Raw genomic sequence first — 13,425 nt, 5'->3', positions numbered from 1 at the left:
TTTACTTTGGGTAGATGCTGATGACTTAGGTGATTGTGAAGGGTGGGGAAGTATACTTGCTACATGTGGGCTATGTTGGTGATTTGTCTTTTGTATGGTAGCCTCCCTGTTTCTTTTGGGACTTAGTGTCTGTATAAATCACTACCCTCTCCATATTCATAAATATCACTTCTGCCATTGCTCAGCACTAGCATGGAAAAGAGAAAATTGGATTACTTGCATGCCTATATACATGTTCAGATTTTTTTGTGCATTATAAAATGTAATGGCATCAAAACAGGAAACACTTCTTGACTACTTACAATGCATAAGTAATTTCTATTTATTATGTCATTTAATTCCCATAACTTTTCTGTGAGGACAGATGTTATTATAGCCTTGTTTTCATAGATGAGGATAATGAGGCAATGAGAGGATACATATCTTAGACAGGTAACTTAACCAGGAAATGATAGTACCAGTATTCAAAAGGTATATTTGGTCTCAGGGTTTGCACTATTAATTACTAAGAGTTCTGTAACTGCTTTTTTTTTGGTACACTTACTGTATCTCAGAGATCTTTCCATGCCTGCGAAAGGGATGTACCACATTCTTTTAAATTCCTTAGTGTTCTTTAGTGTGGATGCTCCAGTATTTTTTTTTTTTTTTAACTATTCTGTTAGTGATGAGTATTATTTATTTATTTATTTTTGTTATTACAGTGCAGCAGTAGGCATCTGGATAACATTCATTTTTAAAACACATTAGTGTAAAAGGTAGATGTGTCAGAGTGCCTTTGGTGTGTCAGATTGATGCACAGTTTTTGCCTATTTGCCCTTAAAAATGGTTGTAACAGTTAACTCTTCTAACAGTGTATGAGACCACTTACGTCTGTACATTAATGCTAATCATAAATAGTTGCCAGTCTGATGTATAAAAATGTGTTTTCTCTTTTCGTTTTGTCTTTCCCTGATTATTAGTAAAGTTGAACATTTTTTCTTATGTATGTTGTTTTATGAATTGTCTCATTTTTCTTTATTTTTCTTTCGAATTGCTTGTCCTTTCTATTCACTAATAGGTGTTTTTTTAAATTCTGAATATTCATCTTATATTACTATGCTTTTTTCCCAACTATTTCTCAACATTTGTGGTTATTTGTAGTACTTTCTGTGCCTTTGAATTTTCAATTATTTTGTATCTACTCTGTTTGCTATTGCACTCATGTTCAATGGCTATTTTGATCCATTCTCAACAGTTCATTTCAAAATCCATCTCTTCCCTGTTGGTGATGCTTTCTGTGTCATGCATTACATTCTTTTATTGCTTGTGTTTATCTTTTGGATAATTATTCTATTATATTCTTTTTTTATACTTAGGATAACAATTATTGCTTTGTCATATGCTGTCACATCTGGAAGGGCAAAACATCATTCTTCATTACTTTTGATTTTCAAATTTTTCTCTATTTTTGCATTTTTTTTCCCTTAGCGATTAACTTTTATGTTATCACTTTTAATTTTTATCAGTGCTAATTTTTATTTTTATCAGCAAATGAGTGTTGAAACATACTCAGTTCCATTTCACTTTTTGTTGAGAAGTGACTAATTTTGTAACCTTTTTGGTTTGTTAATAAATTTTCTAATATACTTATTTTAAAAATTATTAGAGTTGTTTAAAATTGAAAAACATTACCATTTGGGGTCGAAAAGCTATCTTATTTTTTAGTAGTTAATCGGGCATATATGGGGATAGAGGAATTTGAAGAAATGTATAGTTTCTTGTCTCTTGGTCTTAAAGACCTAATATAGTTGCAGTCATTTCCCACAGTCAGCTTTGCTAGTCTATCCAAGGGCTGTCTTTTGCACAGTGTATTTACTGAATTGATTGTTGTGCTGAAAGCAGTGATGTGGCTGATCAAATTTTTTATTGGTAGAGTAGCTTCAGAGTCTTTATCTCAACACAGAAAAGATGATAAAAAATCTCAAAGAGAAATATTGTAAGTATTTGGAAATACTGAAATAAAGTCCTGGATCTGAATTTGTGAACCCCTGAAAAGAGTTTAATTGTACTTAGTGGCTTATTGCATTTATCACTGCCTTTCCTTGGGATTTTCCTTTCTTTTCTTCCTTTCTTTCCTCAACCTCCTCCTTTAAATTCTGGAGGCTCTAGGCTCAGTTAAATATTTTCATATGGCAGAGAGCCAGATTTCCAATAGCCCTGAACTTGGCATGCTGCTGTTGCTTAGCAACTACTTGTGAAGTCTTGTGGCTATAACTGAATTATAAATAGGGTTATGAGCAGAAGTGCCATTGAAATTGAGATTGGAAAGAAAGCCATACTCTTTTTTCTCCCCCTTCCATTTGAATTTGAGTGATTGTTTTTTTTTAAAATGCAGAGTCAGTTTTCAGAAATCTGACTCATAAAAATTGGGAGTCCTAACCCTATCAGGAAGACAATGAGGTCTCTGTAGAGGTCTTGTATGTAATTACACATTTGAAAACATGTTTTTGATTATTAGGATTAAACAGTCTATAGTGGACACATGGAAGTTCATGGAAACTAGAGAATTTCTCCTAATTTTCATGGTCATACATGTAGAAAAATATCCATACATTGTATTCCTGCTTGTATTGCTTTCCACATTTACGTTAAAATCTACAGGCAGTAACACCTTTTTCACATTGTTTTTTAGAGTATCTTCAAAATTATCCTATAATAATGATCATGTAGGCATTTGATGAATATTGAATATGTGAATAAACCAACCTGTTTTTATTATTACTTAGAAAGTAGTGTATTTTGGAGTAGAATTTATTAAAATATTGTTAGAGAATCAAACTTTGAAGGGTCCTTTAAGTTCTTCTGATTTAATTTCAGTATATTTCAGATGGAAAACTTTAGACCAAATAGACCAAAAGACGTTAAATGATTTGCCTAAGATCTCCCACACCCTAGTCTGTGTTTTTTTCCATAACGGTCTCTCTTACTGATGTATATTTAGTAGCTTGGTTTTTTTTTTTTGCACTCATATTTCATCAGTTTACACAGAAATATAATTGAATTCTGTAATTTATAATAAAAACGTACAGCTCAGGTAACAAACACATCTTAGATAACAGCAGTAGAACGTGAGTTTTCAGTGTATTTGTGGGTATCAGTCAATATGTTTGTGTAGAAATGGAGAATGTTGGCTCGTTTGATACAATGATTAGGAGAGAGGTTGAGAGAGTTTCCAAAGTATAGTATTTTTTGGTCAGATCTCTATAGATTTTTTTTTTAGGTTCTAAAAGGTGAAACTAAGTGGTAATTCTTGATTTTGGATAAAGAAACCTTGTATTTTCTTTTCTTTCTTTCTGTCTTTTTTTTTTTTTTTTTTGGTGCTGGCCTATAGCGGATCCGAACCCTTGACCTTGGTGTTATAGCACTGCACTCTAACCAGCTGAGCCATTGGCCAGCCCAAACTCTGTATTTTCTTAAAATACATCATAAATTTTTGATAATAGCTTCTGACAGCTTAACCTATGAAACTAAGATTCTTAGGAACATTTGCCAGAAACGAGTAGATTGTGTTCTTATGCAGTGCTGCTAGGAAGATTTTAGAGTGGGAATGTAATTTTTTTCTTTAGCTCTTGGAGGAGCATCCTTTGTTGTATGTCCAGTAGAGATCTTGCTACAAAAGCCTACCTTTTGTTTTTTGAAAGGCCTCACTGAAGAAAGATGTAGATTGGCTGGGAAAATTGTGGTAAAAATAATTTTAATTAGATCTACCAGGAGGGATAACCATTAATATTACTTTGCTGTGGAAGAGAAAAATAGTTGGTACAAAGAGGAATTTGAGTTTCCTCTAGAATATGGAAGAGGATTAAGGTACTTTTCTTTAATTTAGTTAGATTTGTTATTAAAGTTAGACCTCTGTACACAAAGGCTAGGGCCACAGAACATCTGACTGTCAGCTGCCATTTTAAACACCTGTCGGGGGAGAGGGAGAAGAGAGTAGAGATCCAGGGTGAATTTCCTGGAACTATCTAAATTTTTCTAGGGCATTTTAGTTGCTATGCTAATTATTTGAAGGTGCCTTGATTATTCAGTTACCCTCCAATTTAGATTGGCATGTCATATGCGACTGCTTTGAATGTTTTGCAAATATGCTTTTTTGGTTTCTTTGAAACAAAACTGGTCAGTATAAGTAAAAAAATTTTAAAAAGTATTATATAAGTGCTTTAAATAATACTGAAGAAAACATGAGGTACTGAGACTTATTTTTAACGTGATACTTGATATGTGGGATTATCAAAGGATTTTTCCCACTTGTATCTTATTAACAAAATCTGACCTATTTCTGATATACTCTCCCACTAATTATAACTCACAGGTTAATTCATATTGCTTTCCTTTGTGATGAGGGTAATAATAAGTACTTCAGATAAGTAAACAAGATCTATGTACATAAGAGATTTAAGATATTTTAAAGATATAAATACAGTTGTAGTTAGATTCTGGATATCCATCGCATGTGAATGTAACCTTAAGAAAAATCAATTAAAAAATAGCTAAACTACTTTTTATGTCGACCAGTTTTTAAACTGTCAGAATTTACGTTATGAAAAGCTTCTTTAAATTTAATTTTAAAATCTATTCACTTTTAAATGTTTAGGTTAAATCCATTAGTCCGTGGATTGTTCATTTAATTTTTACCTTTCCTTCAGTGGAGCTTTTGTTACTTAAAACTGTTCTGTGTTCCTTTATGTTTTAAAGGCATTGTTTCTATGCTTTATTCATTATTAGAATAAGTCCTTTACATATGATTTTCATATTAAGTGTTTAGACTTTCACAGTGTCAAATACTTGAATTCATTTTGCATTTTAGATAACAGATTGTGACCAAAGAAACTATTTGAAAATTAATTTACTATTTTATCAAAACGTATGAATGGATGGTTTGATTTAGGAAATGCATAGAACGTGCAACTTTAATAGCATTTGTTTTAATGTGACTTGACTGTTTAGCTAGCCTTTCTTTTCAGCAGCTATAGTTGAAATTCTTGAAATGAAAAGATGTTCTTTTTGTTGTTATTGTTATTGTTTCTTTCTTTCTCTTTTTTATTTTGGTATGGTCATTTCTTACTAGCCCATTATCCTCCCCACAATTGTTGCATTAGACTGCACATTGTTTGCCACCTTTAGAAATTAAAATTCACTCCAGAGTACATTTGTAATGTACAAAGAAACATGCATATGAAGCACTATTAGATTGGAAAATTAGACTGATAAAATATATTGTTATCTGGGTAACAGAATAAGAAATTTCAAACATTGTCAACTTTAATATTACCCTACTTATGGCAAAATTGAAAAATCAAAAATAGCAGTATTATACAGGTTATAATTTGCATGTTTAATTTAACTTTTACTTGACATGAAGAGTATAATTTGTTTTTCTCATTGGAATTATTTTAACTTGTTTGAGAAAATAATTATTGAATGCCTACTGTGTGTAAGACACAATCACTATTGTATGTTGGAAGAAGTTTGTGTTAAAAAATGAATAAGCATAACCTTATTTAAAGTTCTGCTGTGATAAGTTATTTAAACATTGTGTTTTTAATACATGCTAAACAGTTTTTTGGCAATAAATCAGATTCCTACATAATTGCAGAAAAAAAGCATTAAAGAAATGCAGTGCTGTTCAGATTTTGAGATTTTAGAGAGCCTTAAATGTATTAGAACTTGTGATTCAAGTGCCTCATTATTCTCCTAAAAAGAAAAACGAAACAATTAAATATAAATGTGTAGGTGTACATACATGTGCACATGTACATACACATGTAAATAAAATAATATGAATAATGGCATGTTACTGGAAAGTGGCCCATCTATTTAGCTTAGCATTCAGTTTTTTTTAATTGGCATCTAATAGGAAAAGAGATCAAGTTAATATTTTAGGTGATGAAATGCAAGGCACATATTTTTCCCTAAGAATATAAAGTGTTTTTGCTGGTAGTTTTGCTCTTATATATTCACATCTATTCTAGGATTCATACTAGCATATTGTTTCTATTTTTAGGCTGTTGCCAGGCAGATTTAAAATTTCTCCACTTATAGTTGCCCAATTTCTAGCTTCCTGATTGGTTATGTGACCCTGCTTTTATTAGCCAACCACAGTGACTATGCAAATTGTATTTCAGTTTCTGTTGCTGTGAAGGAACTGATAAGATGGTTGCAGGGGGCTCCCTTTGGGGTATGTTTATAATTTTAAAGAAGGTTTTAATAATTATGTAGTAATAAGCATACGTAGATTTCTTTTAAAGGGTTATTTTATTTTTGAAATAAGAAGTCCAACTATCTTAACAGGCTTTATAAGACTGAAAAATGCCTCTATTGTTTCAGATGTGGTTAATATTAATAGTGCTATTTTTTGCCTCTGTTAGGCAATGTATAAGTGGGTATAGTTTTTTACTTTTTGTATGTAAACATGCCATCGTATTAGTTTACGAGTCTGCTAAAGTGTTTTAATTGCTATTTAAGAGTTATTTTGTGTCAGTTATGTGTATAGCGCATCATTCTTTTAGTCAGTATTTAGTAAGTATCTCTTACGAGCCCAACCCTACCTAGTTCATTAATATTATACCAGAATACTTATTTCATTTTTCGTTCTTTTGTGAAATGACTTCAGAAGGACATCATAATGATATCAGCATAGTTAAGATGTTTTCTGACATCAAAGCTTTCAACACTTAAAATGTATTAATCTTATACTAGATATATAAGTGCCAAAGTGCTTTATTAAACAATATATACTAAACAATATATAAATGTAGGTATTAAAGTCCATTTATAATTATTTCTAAAAGGATATATTTAAAGTACTGACATATACAATCAATGGTGGTAAGACATTATATGTATAAAGACAATATTGACAAAACGTGACAAACCATATGTAATTCCAGAAAGTTCAAGACATGTACCTTGTTTTAAAATAAATTTATCAGCATTAATTACATATAAGGCCTTTTGATTATAGTACCAGTTTATAATGGAAGAGAATGTTTCAGTTTCATTTAAGATTTTCTAGTCCTTCTGTTAAAAGATATTTAATTGCATTTTCCATGTGTAGAAGACTTTATTAATATTTGTACCTGGAGTGTTAACCTGTATCATACTGAGTAATGCTTTTTTGCCTGTTTTTTTTCTTTTATTTTGTGTGGATATGTCATGTCCTTTTCTACTGTCCTGTGAGATAAGCATACTATAAGATTATGTCCCATTTAGGACAAGGAAAAACAATAACTAGCTTTTCTAAGATGAGGACATAAGAGAGAAAAGCTGGTGCTATTTTGTCTCTATTGCCTTTCATCACCAGTACAGCTACATTTGTTGGCCGAGAAATGTGAATTCCATAAAGTATGAGCCAATACTCAATTCTCTTGGTGTATTTTGTCCATGCTGGAAATGTGACCCAGTAAAGGGAGATAGGTTATAAAGAAATGAAAAACAAAACACTCAACCCAAGTTCTGCTATTCTTCTTTTTTATATCAGGTTTATTGAGATACAACTCACATATCATACAATTCACTTTTTTTTTTTTAAAAGATGACCAGTAAGGGGATCTTAACCCTTGACTTGGTGTTGTCAGCACCATACTCTCCCAAGTGAGCCAACTGGCCACCCCTATATAGGGATCCAAACCCGTGGCCTTAGTGCCATCAGCACTGCACTCTCCCAAATGAGTCACTGGCAGGCCCTATTCACCTGTTTTAAAGTGAACAATTCAGTGGCTTTTAGCAATAGCATAGAGTTGGGTAACCATCAACACAATCAGTGTTAGAATGTTTTTATTACCCCATAAAGAAATCCTATACCCTGTAAAAGCTACCTCTCATTTCCTCCCAAATCCTCCAGCCCCAGGCAATCGCTAATCTACTTTCAGTCTCTATAGATTTGCCTGTTTTGGACATTTCATGTAAATGGGCCTTTTATGACTGGCTTTTGTCACTTACCACATTTTCAAGTTTCATCCATGTTGTAGTTTGTATCAGTACTTCACTCCTTGTTATGGCTGAATAATATTCTATTGAATGGATAATTCCACATTTTATTTATCCATTCATCAGTTGCTGGACATTTGGATGGTGTCCAGTTTTGGGCTATTATGAGTAATGCTGCTTTGAGCACTTGTATACAGTTTTTGCATGGACATCTGTTTTTATTCTCCTGGGTATATACCTAGGAGTGGAGTTGCTGGGTTGTATGGCATGCCATGTTTAACCTGTTGAGGAACTGCCCAACTGTTTTCCAAAGCTGCTGCACCATTTTATAATCCCACCAGCATTGTATGAAAGTTCTAAATTCTCCACATTTTTGCCAACACTCATTATTCTCTTTGATTACAGCTGTCCTGGTGTGCATGAAGTGTTGTCTCATTGTGGTTTTGATTTGCATTTCCCTGATGACTAATGATGTTGAGCATCTTTTTGTGATTGTTGATTACAGACTATTAGCTTATTGGCCTATTTGTAGAAATGACTATTCAAGTCCTTCGCCTATTTTTAAATTGGGTTATCTGTTCTTTTATTATTGAATTGTAACAGTTTTTATATATTCCGAATACAAGTCTCTTATCAGATGTATGCTTTACAAATATTTTCTTCCATTGTGTGTTGTCTTTTCTTTTTTTCTCTTTTTTTTGGCAGGTGGTGGCCAGTATAGGGATCCAAACCCCTGACCTTGGTGTTATTAGCACCATGCTCTAAACAATCTTTTCATTTTCTTTGGTGGATCACCTTTGTAGCACAAAATTTTTAAATTTGGTGCAGATCAGTTGAACTCTTTTTTGTTGCTTATTCTCTTTGTGTCTTATCTATGCAACCATTGCATATTACAAGGTCATGAAGATTTATGTCTATGCTCTATTCTAAGATTTTAAGTTTTAGGTCTTAAATTTAGGTCATCGATCCATTAAGAGTTAATTTTTGAATTTGGCAATAGATGGGGGCCCAACTTCATTGTTTTCTATGTGACTATCCAGTTGTCCCAGAACTCTTTGTTGAAAATACTAGTTTTTCTTCCATTGAATATTCTTGTAATCCTTGTCTAAAATCAATTTACTGTAAATGTGAAGGTTTATTTCTCTTCTATTTATGTCTTTTTTTGTTGGTAGTACCACAGTGTCTGGATTATAGCTTTGTAATAAATTTTAAAAATCCGAAATGTGAGTCCTTCAAGTTTGTTTTTCTTTTTCAAGATGTTTTTGGTTATTCTGGGCCTTTTGTATTTCCATATAAATTTTAGGATCAACTTGTCAATTTTTGCAAAGACAGCTGTGATTTTGATGGGAATTGCCTTGAATCTGTTGTCCAATTTGAAGAGTATTGGCATCTTAACAATACTAGTATTTTGATTAATGAGTGTGGGATGTTTTTCCATTTATTTAGGTCTTTATTTTCTTCAACAATGTTTTATAGTTTTCAGAGCATTAAGTTTTGTACTTCTGCTAAATTTCTTAGTTTTTGTGGTAATTGTAAGGGGAATTGTTTTCTTAATTTTCATTTTTGGGTTATTGTCAGGATATAGGAACACTATAGATTTTTATATATTGATCATATATCCTGCAACCTTGTTAAACTCTTTTACTAGTTCTAATAATGTTTTAGTTGATTCCTTACTATTTTCTGTAAACAAGATTTTGTCATCTGCAAATATAGATAGTTTTACTTCTTTTTTTTTCAAGTTTCATGACTTTTATTTCATTTTCTTGCCTAATTGCCCTGGCTGGAACCTTTAGCTCAATATTGAATAGCAATGGTAAGAAGAGACATTCTTATCTTTCTACTGATCTTGGGGTGAAAGATTTCAGTCTTTTACCATAAAGTATCATGTTAGCTGCGGGGTTTTCCTACATGCCCTTTATTGTGTTGAGGGAATTCCCTTATATTCCTTGTTTGTTGAGTGAATTCTACTATTAATTGCTATGTTGAGATAAGGATAAGTGACTTTTTTTTTCTTTTCATGGTGAAAAAATGTGTATTTAGAATTAGCCACTGGACTCAGTTTAGATGATCCCAGTTTTGTTGGCAACATCCAAAGTATCATAATCAGGAGCCAGTGGAACATATGACTTCTTTCCATCAGGCCTAACTGGGGTGTTGACCATGACTGCATCAGTGACATAGAGCTTCTTCACAGACTGTTTGATCTGGTGCTTGTTGTCCTTCACATCCACAGTGAACACAAGTTTGTTGTCTTCTGTTTACTTCATGGCAGACTCAATGGTCAGGAGAAACTTGATGGCATAGTGGTCAAGCTTGTTTCTCCTGGGGATGCTCTGTGAATATTTTTGGACTGTCTCCAGAGCTACAGTGTCTTGGGCCACTGCTGTTGGAAGGTGGGTGATGTGTGGATATTCTTTTGTGTGGCTGTGGACACCTTATAGGACTTAGTTCTTGGCCTTCAAAGCCTATGCTTTGGCTTCAACTTTGAGAGGGACAGGAGCTTCTTTCTTTGCCTTTGGTGCCATCTTGGTGAAAAGCAAGGATAAGTTACTTTTCAAAAGGTAATTGAATATATAGAAAGCTGCTGGTAATACTGTTGTAGCTATATATATGAAGCAGTGAGCAGGCTGGTGAGATTGTGGGAGGAGTCTACGAACAAGTCTCATTTACTGTGTACATAGGCCTTACCAATGATCTTAAATGACTTCTCCATTTTTGAAGAGATAGAAAATTGTGGCAAATACCATGTAGTTTATTGCTCAACATTCTTATAAGGTAGAACACCCAATGCTATCAAAATTTATTAGAGGGTGAAGTGCATAGGAACAGTACCTATGCAACAAGTTGGTGCTGAATTGGGTGTCTGGTTACCTTACTAAGGTAACATTATCTATGTAATGGATGATAGCAGCATGGTTATTGTTATATTAATTCAGATCCTATGTAAAGGTGAATTTATATAAATTGTCACTTATATAAATGAGAAAAGCATATGCTTTGGTATAGTGTCTGACATATAATTGTCCTTTGATAAAAGTCAGTTCCTTTTTCTTCTTTCAGGGTGTATAGTTGAGTTAATAAAAAGGGGAATTTATAGTATAGAAAAAGTATAGGGCATGCCTGGGAATAAGAAAAATCAAATTAAATATTATGCTTATCTTTTTGTTTAGGAATCAGAAATGGGTAATCCAGAGGAGCATGCTGTCTAGTGTTATACAGGGGACATGATTTTTTATTTCTAATGCTTTGTTTTATTATCTGAGTGATGGGTACACAGGTGTTCATTATATCAGACTTTGTGTCTTATTGCATGTTTGTAGTATTTAATAATGAAAAATGAATTATAAAAGAATATCAGTACAGCCAGACATTAATAAAATAATATGAAATTTGAGCTAGAATGGAACTTAGTAAGAATCTGGTCTAACCTCCTCAGTTTTACAGTTGAGGAAACTGAAATCTAGAGAATTTAAGTGATTTATTCTATGCTGATTGTTACGCTAATGTTAGAGCATGGAATTGAACCCAGTTAGTTCAGGAGTCTTTCTGTTATGTGAAACTTTTTATAATTATTTATTTTAAAGTGTGCGAGATTGTATAAGATTTCACAGTTATTCTCCCTTCCTGTAAGAGGATTATATTTCACTACCTTTTGCAATGTGACATGAAGTGTTTCCCCTTGGGAGCTTTTTACTTCCCTATCCCCTTAATGACTAACTTGGCTTTAGCCAATGGAATGTGAGAGAAAGTGGTGTATAAACCATGTCTAAGAAAAACTTTAAAAGCCATTGTATATTGCATGACTGTCATAGTGGTCTTTTCCCTCTGCCACAAGACCTAGATTGAATGGGGTGTGGTGCTTCTTCAGTCTGTGTGCTACAATGAAGAATGTTATTAGCCAATGAAATTTCGAGGTTTTTTTGTTATTGTTGTTATTGCATTACTACCTATTAAGAGGTGACTTGCCTGTTAAGAAAGTAAGCTCTTCACTTTTTGGGTTAATAAGAAAAGTAATAACTATTTCCTGGCATTTGAAGAATTTACATTTTTCAGCTTCTTAAAAATTATTCTGGGTGCTTTAATTCACCCAAGCAAAATGTGAAGAATACATTGGTAAATGATTTCTTAAATTCCTGAGGAAATAAATACATGGGCTTCTGTAATTTCACTCCTTATCTGCATAGGTGGTGGTGAAGTTTGGTGAGCGTAGCTAGGGCCCGGATGGATAACTAGTTAATTTTCTTTTCTTTCTTTTTTTTTTTTTTAAAGATGACTGGTAAGGGGATCTTAACCCTTGACTTGGTGTTGTCAGCACCACGCTCAGCCAGTGAGCGAACCCGCCATCCGTATATGGGATCCAAACCCGGGGCCTTGGTGTTATCAGCACCGCACTCTCCTGAGTGAGCCACGGGCCGGCCCACTAGTTAATTTTCTAAGGGGTGTAATTTGATCAATGTATTCTAAAATGGCGTTTGTTGGATCAGGTCAGTTAGTTTTAATTTGCTCATATAACAGAATGATCCTAAAAATACTTAGAGAAGTGATTTTAAGGTATCTTGCATTTTTTTTCACATGGAACATCCTAGAATTTTTCAAAACATAGCAGCGAGTCCTACAAGTTAGACTGTAGTGACCATTGTGGCTTTGATATAACCAAAATTTCAAGAGCATGATTTGCTCCTGCTTTGTCCGAGGAATTGCTGGTAAAGCAAACTCTCTATTTCCTTTGTTGTTGGTTAGTTTTTAGAATTTTGTTTGGGGATATTATGTTCCACATTTTGATACCCTAGCTAATTATCAGTATGTTGATGACAGGCACAAGAGTTATTTGTTGAGGTTTCAAATATTATGGTCACTCATTAACTTAATGTTTGAGTATTCGATAGATAAGGAACAAATTTCACCACTTACTATTTTTTTAATGATGGCAGGATAGCTATTGTCACTGCTTTCATGCCAATTGAGAGAAGAACCATAGCATAGTAGAACTGAAAAATTATGAACTGTGAGTGCTCTGGATCCTTAAGTAAGAGATATTGCTTTGTGAGTGACTGAGAGAGAGATCTTCTGGAAAGCAAGAGAACATGAAAAAATGATGAAAATCTTTGTGGGGCTTTTAGCAGAAGTAGTAAAAGTAATGGTTATGTTTCACTGAAGCTTTAGAAAAATAATGGATTTTTAATAGAAATGACAAGATATTCAGTATCTAAAATCTTATACTAAATTTGAGCAGATGTCAAAGTGGGCAAACCATCACGTTGTTAGGTTCACCAGTTTAATGGGCAATAAACAGTAAAGGAGATTATTAACATTTATTGTGCAACATGCTGATTATTCTTTATGATTTTATTTTCAGGAGTATTGCAAAATTCTCAAGCAAAATTTAGCAGTGCAAGATAAAATTATACAGTTCTCAACTGAGAATGGGGCTCTTAATCAAGTAGCAGAGTTGCA

At 33.2% G+C, this 13,425-nt stretch overlaps 1 protein-coding gene across 5 annotated transcripts in view; it reads left to right on the top strand.

The window, feature by feature from the left end:
• The window catches only part of ATF7IP (activating transcription factor 7 interacting protein), a 119,749-nt gene that overhangs the window by 31,892 nt on the left and 74,432 nt on the right, over positions 1-13,425 (top strand). Inside the window, exon 1 of one of the 5 annotated variants that reach the window (XM_063075024.1) lies at positions 6,175-6,217. The exons of 3 other annotated variants lie outside the window; for them this stretch is intronic. The gene's annotated coding sequence lies outside the window, so the exon portion shown is untranslated. Of the gene's footprint in view, positions 1-6,174; positions 6,218-10,306; positions 10,365-13,425 lie in introns of those variants that run through there. One more of the 5 variants, XM_063075025.1, reaches the window with a different exon arrangement.

This window comes from Cynocephalus volans, chromosome 12 (assembly GCF_027409185.1).
Source record: "Cynocephalus volans isolate mCynVol1 chromosome 12, mCynVol1.pri, whole genome shotgun sequence".
Taxonomy (NCBI): Eukaryota; Metazoa; Chordata; class Mammalia; order Dermoptera; family Cynocephalidae; genus Cynocephalus; species Cynocephalus volans.
Note: the sequence above shows the minus strand (reverse complement) of the source record. Positions and strands in the feature narration are given on the sequence as shown.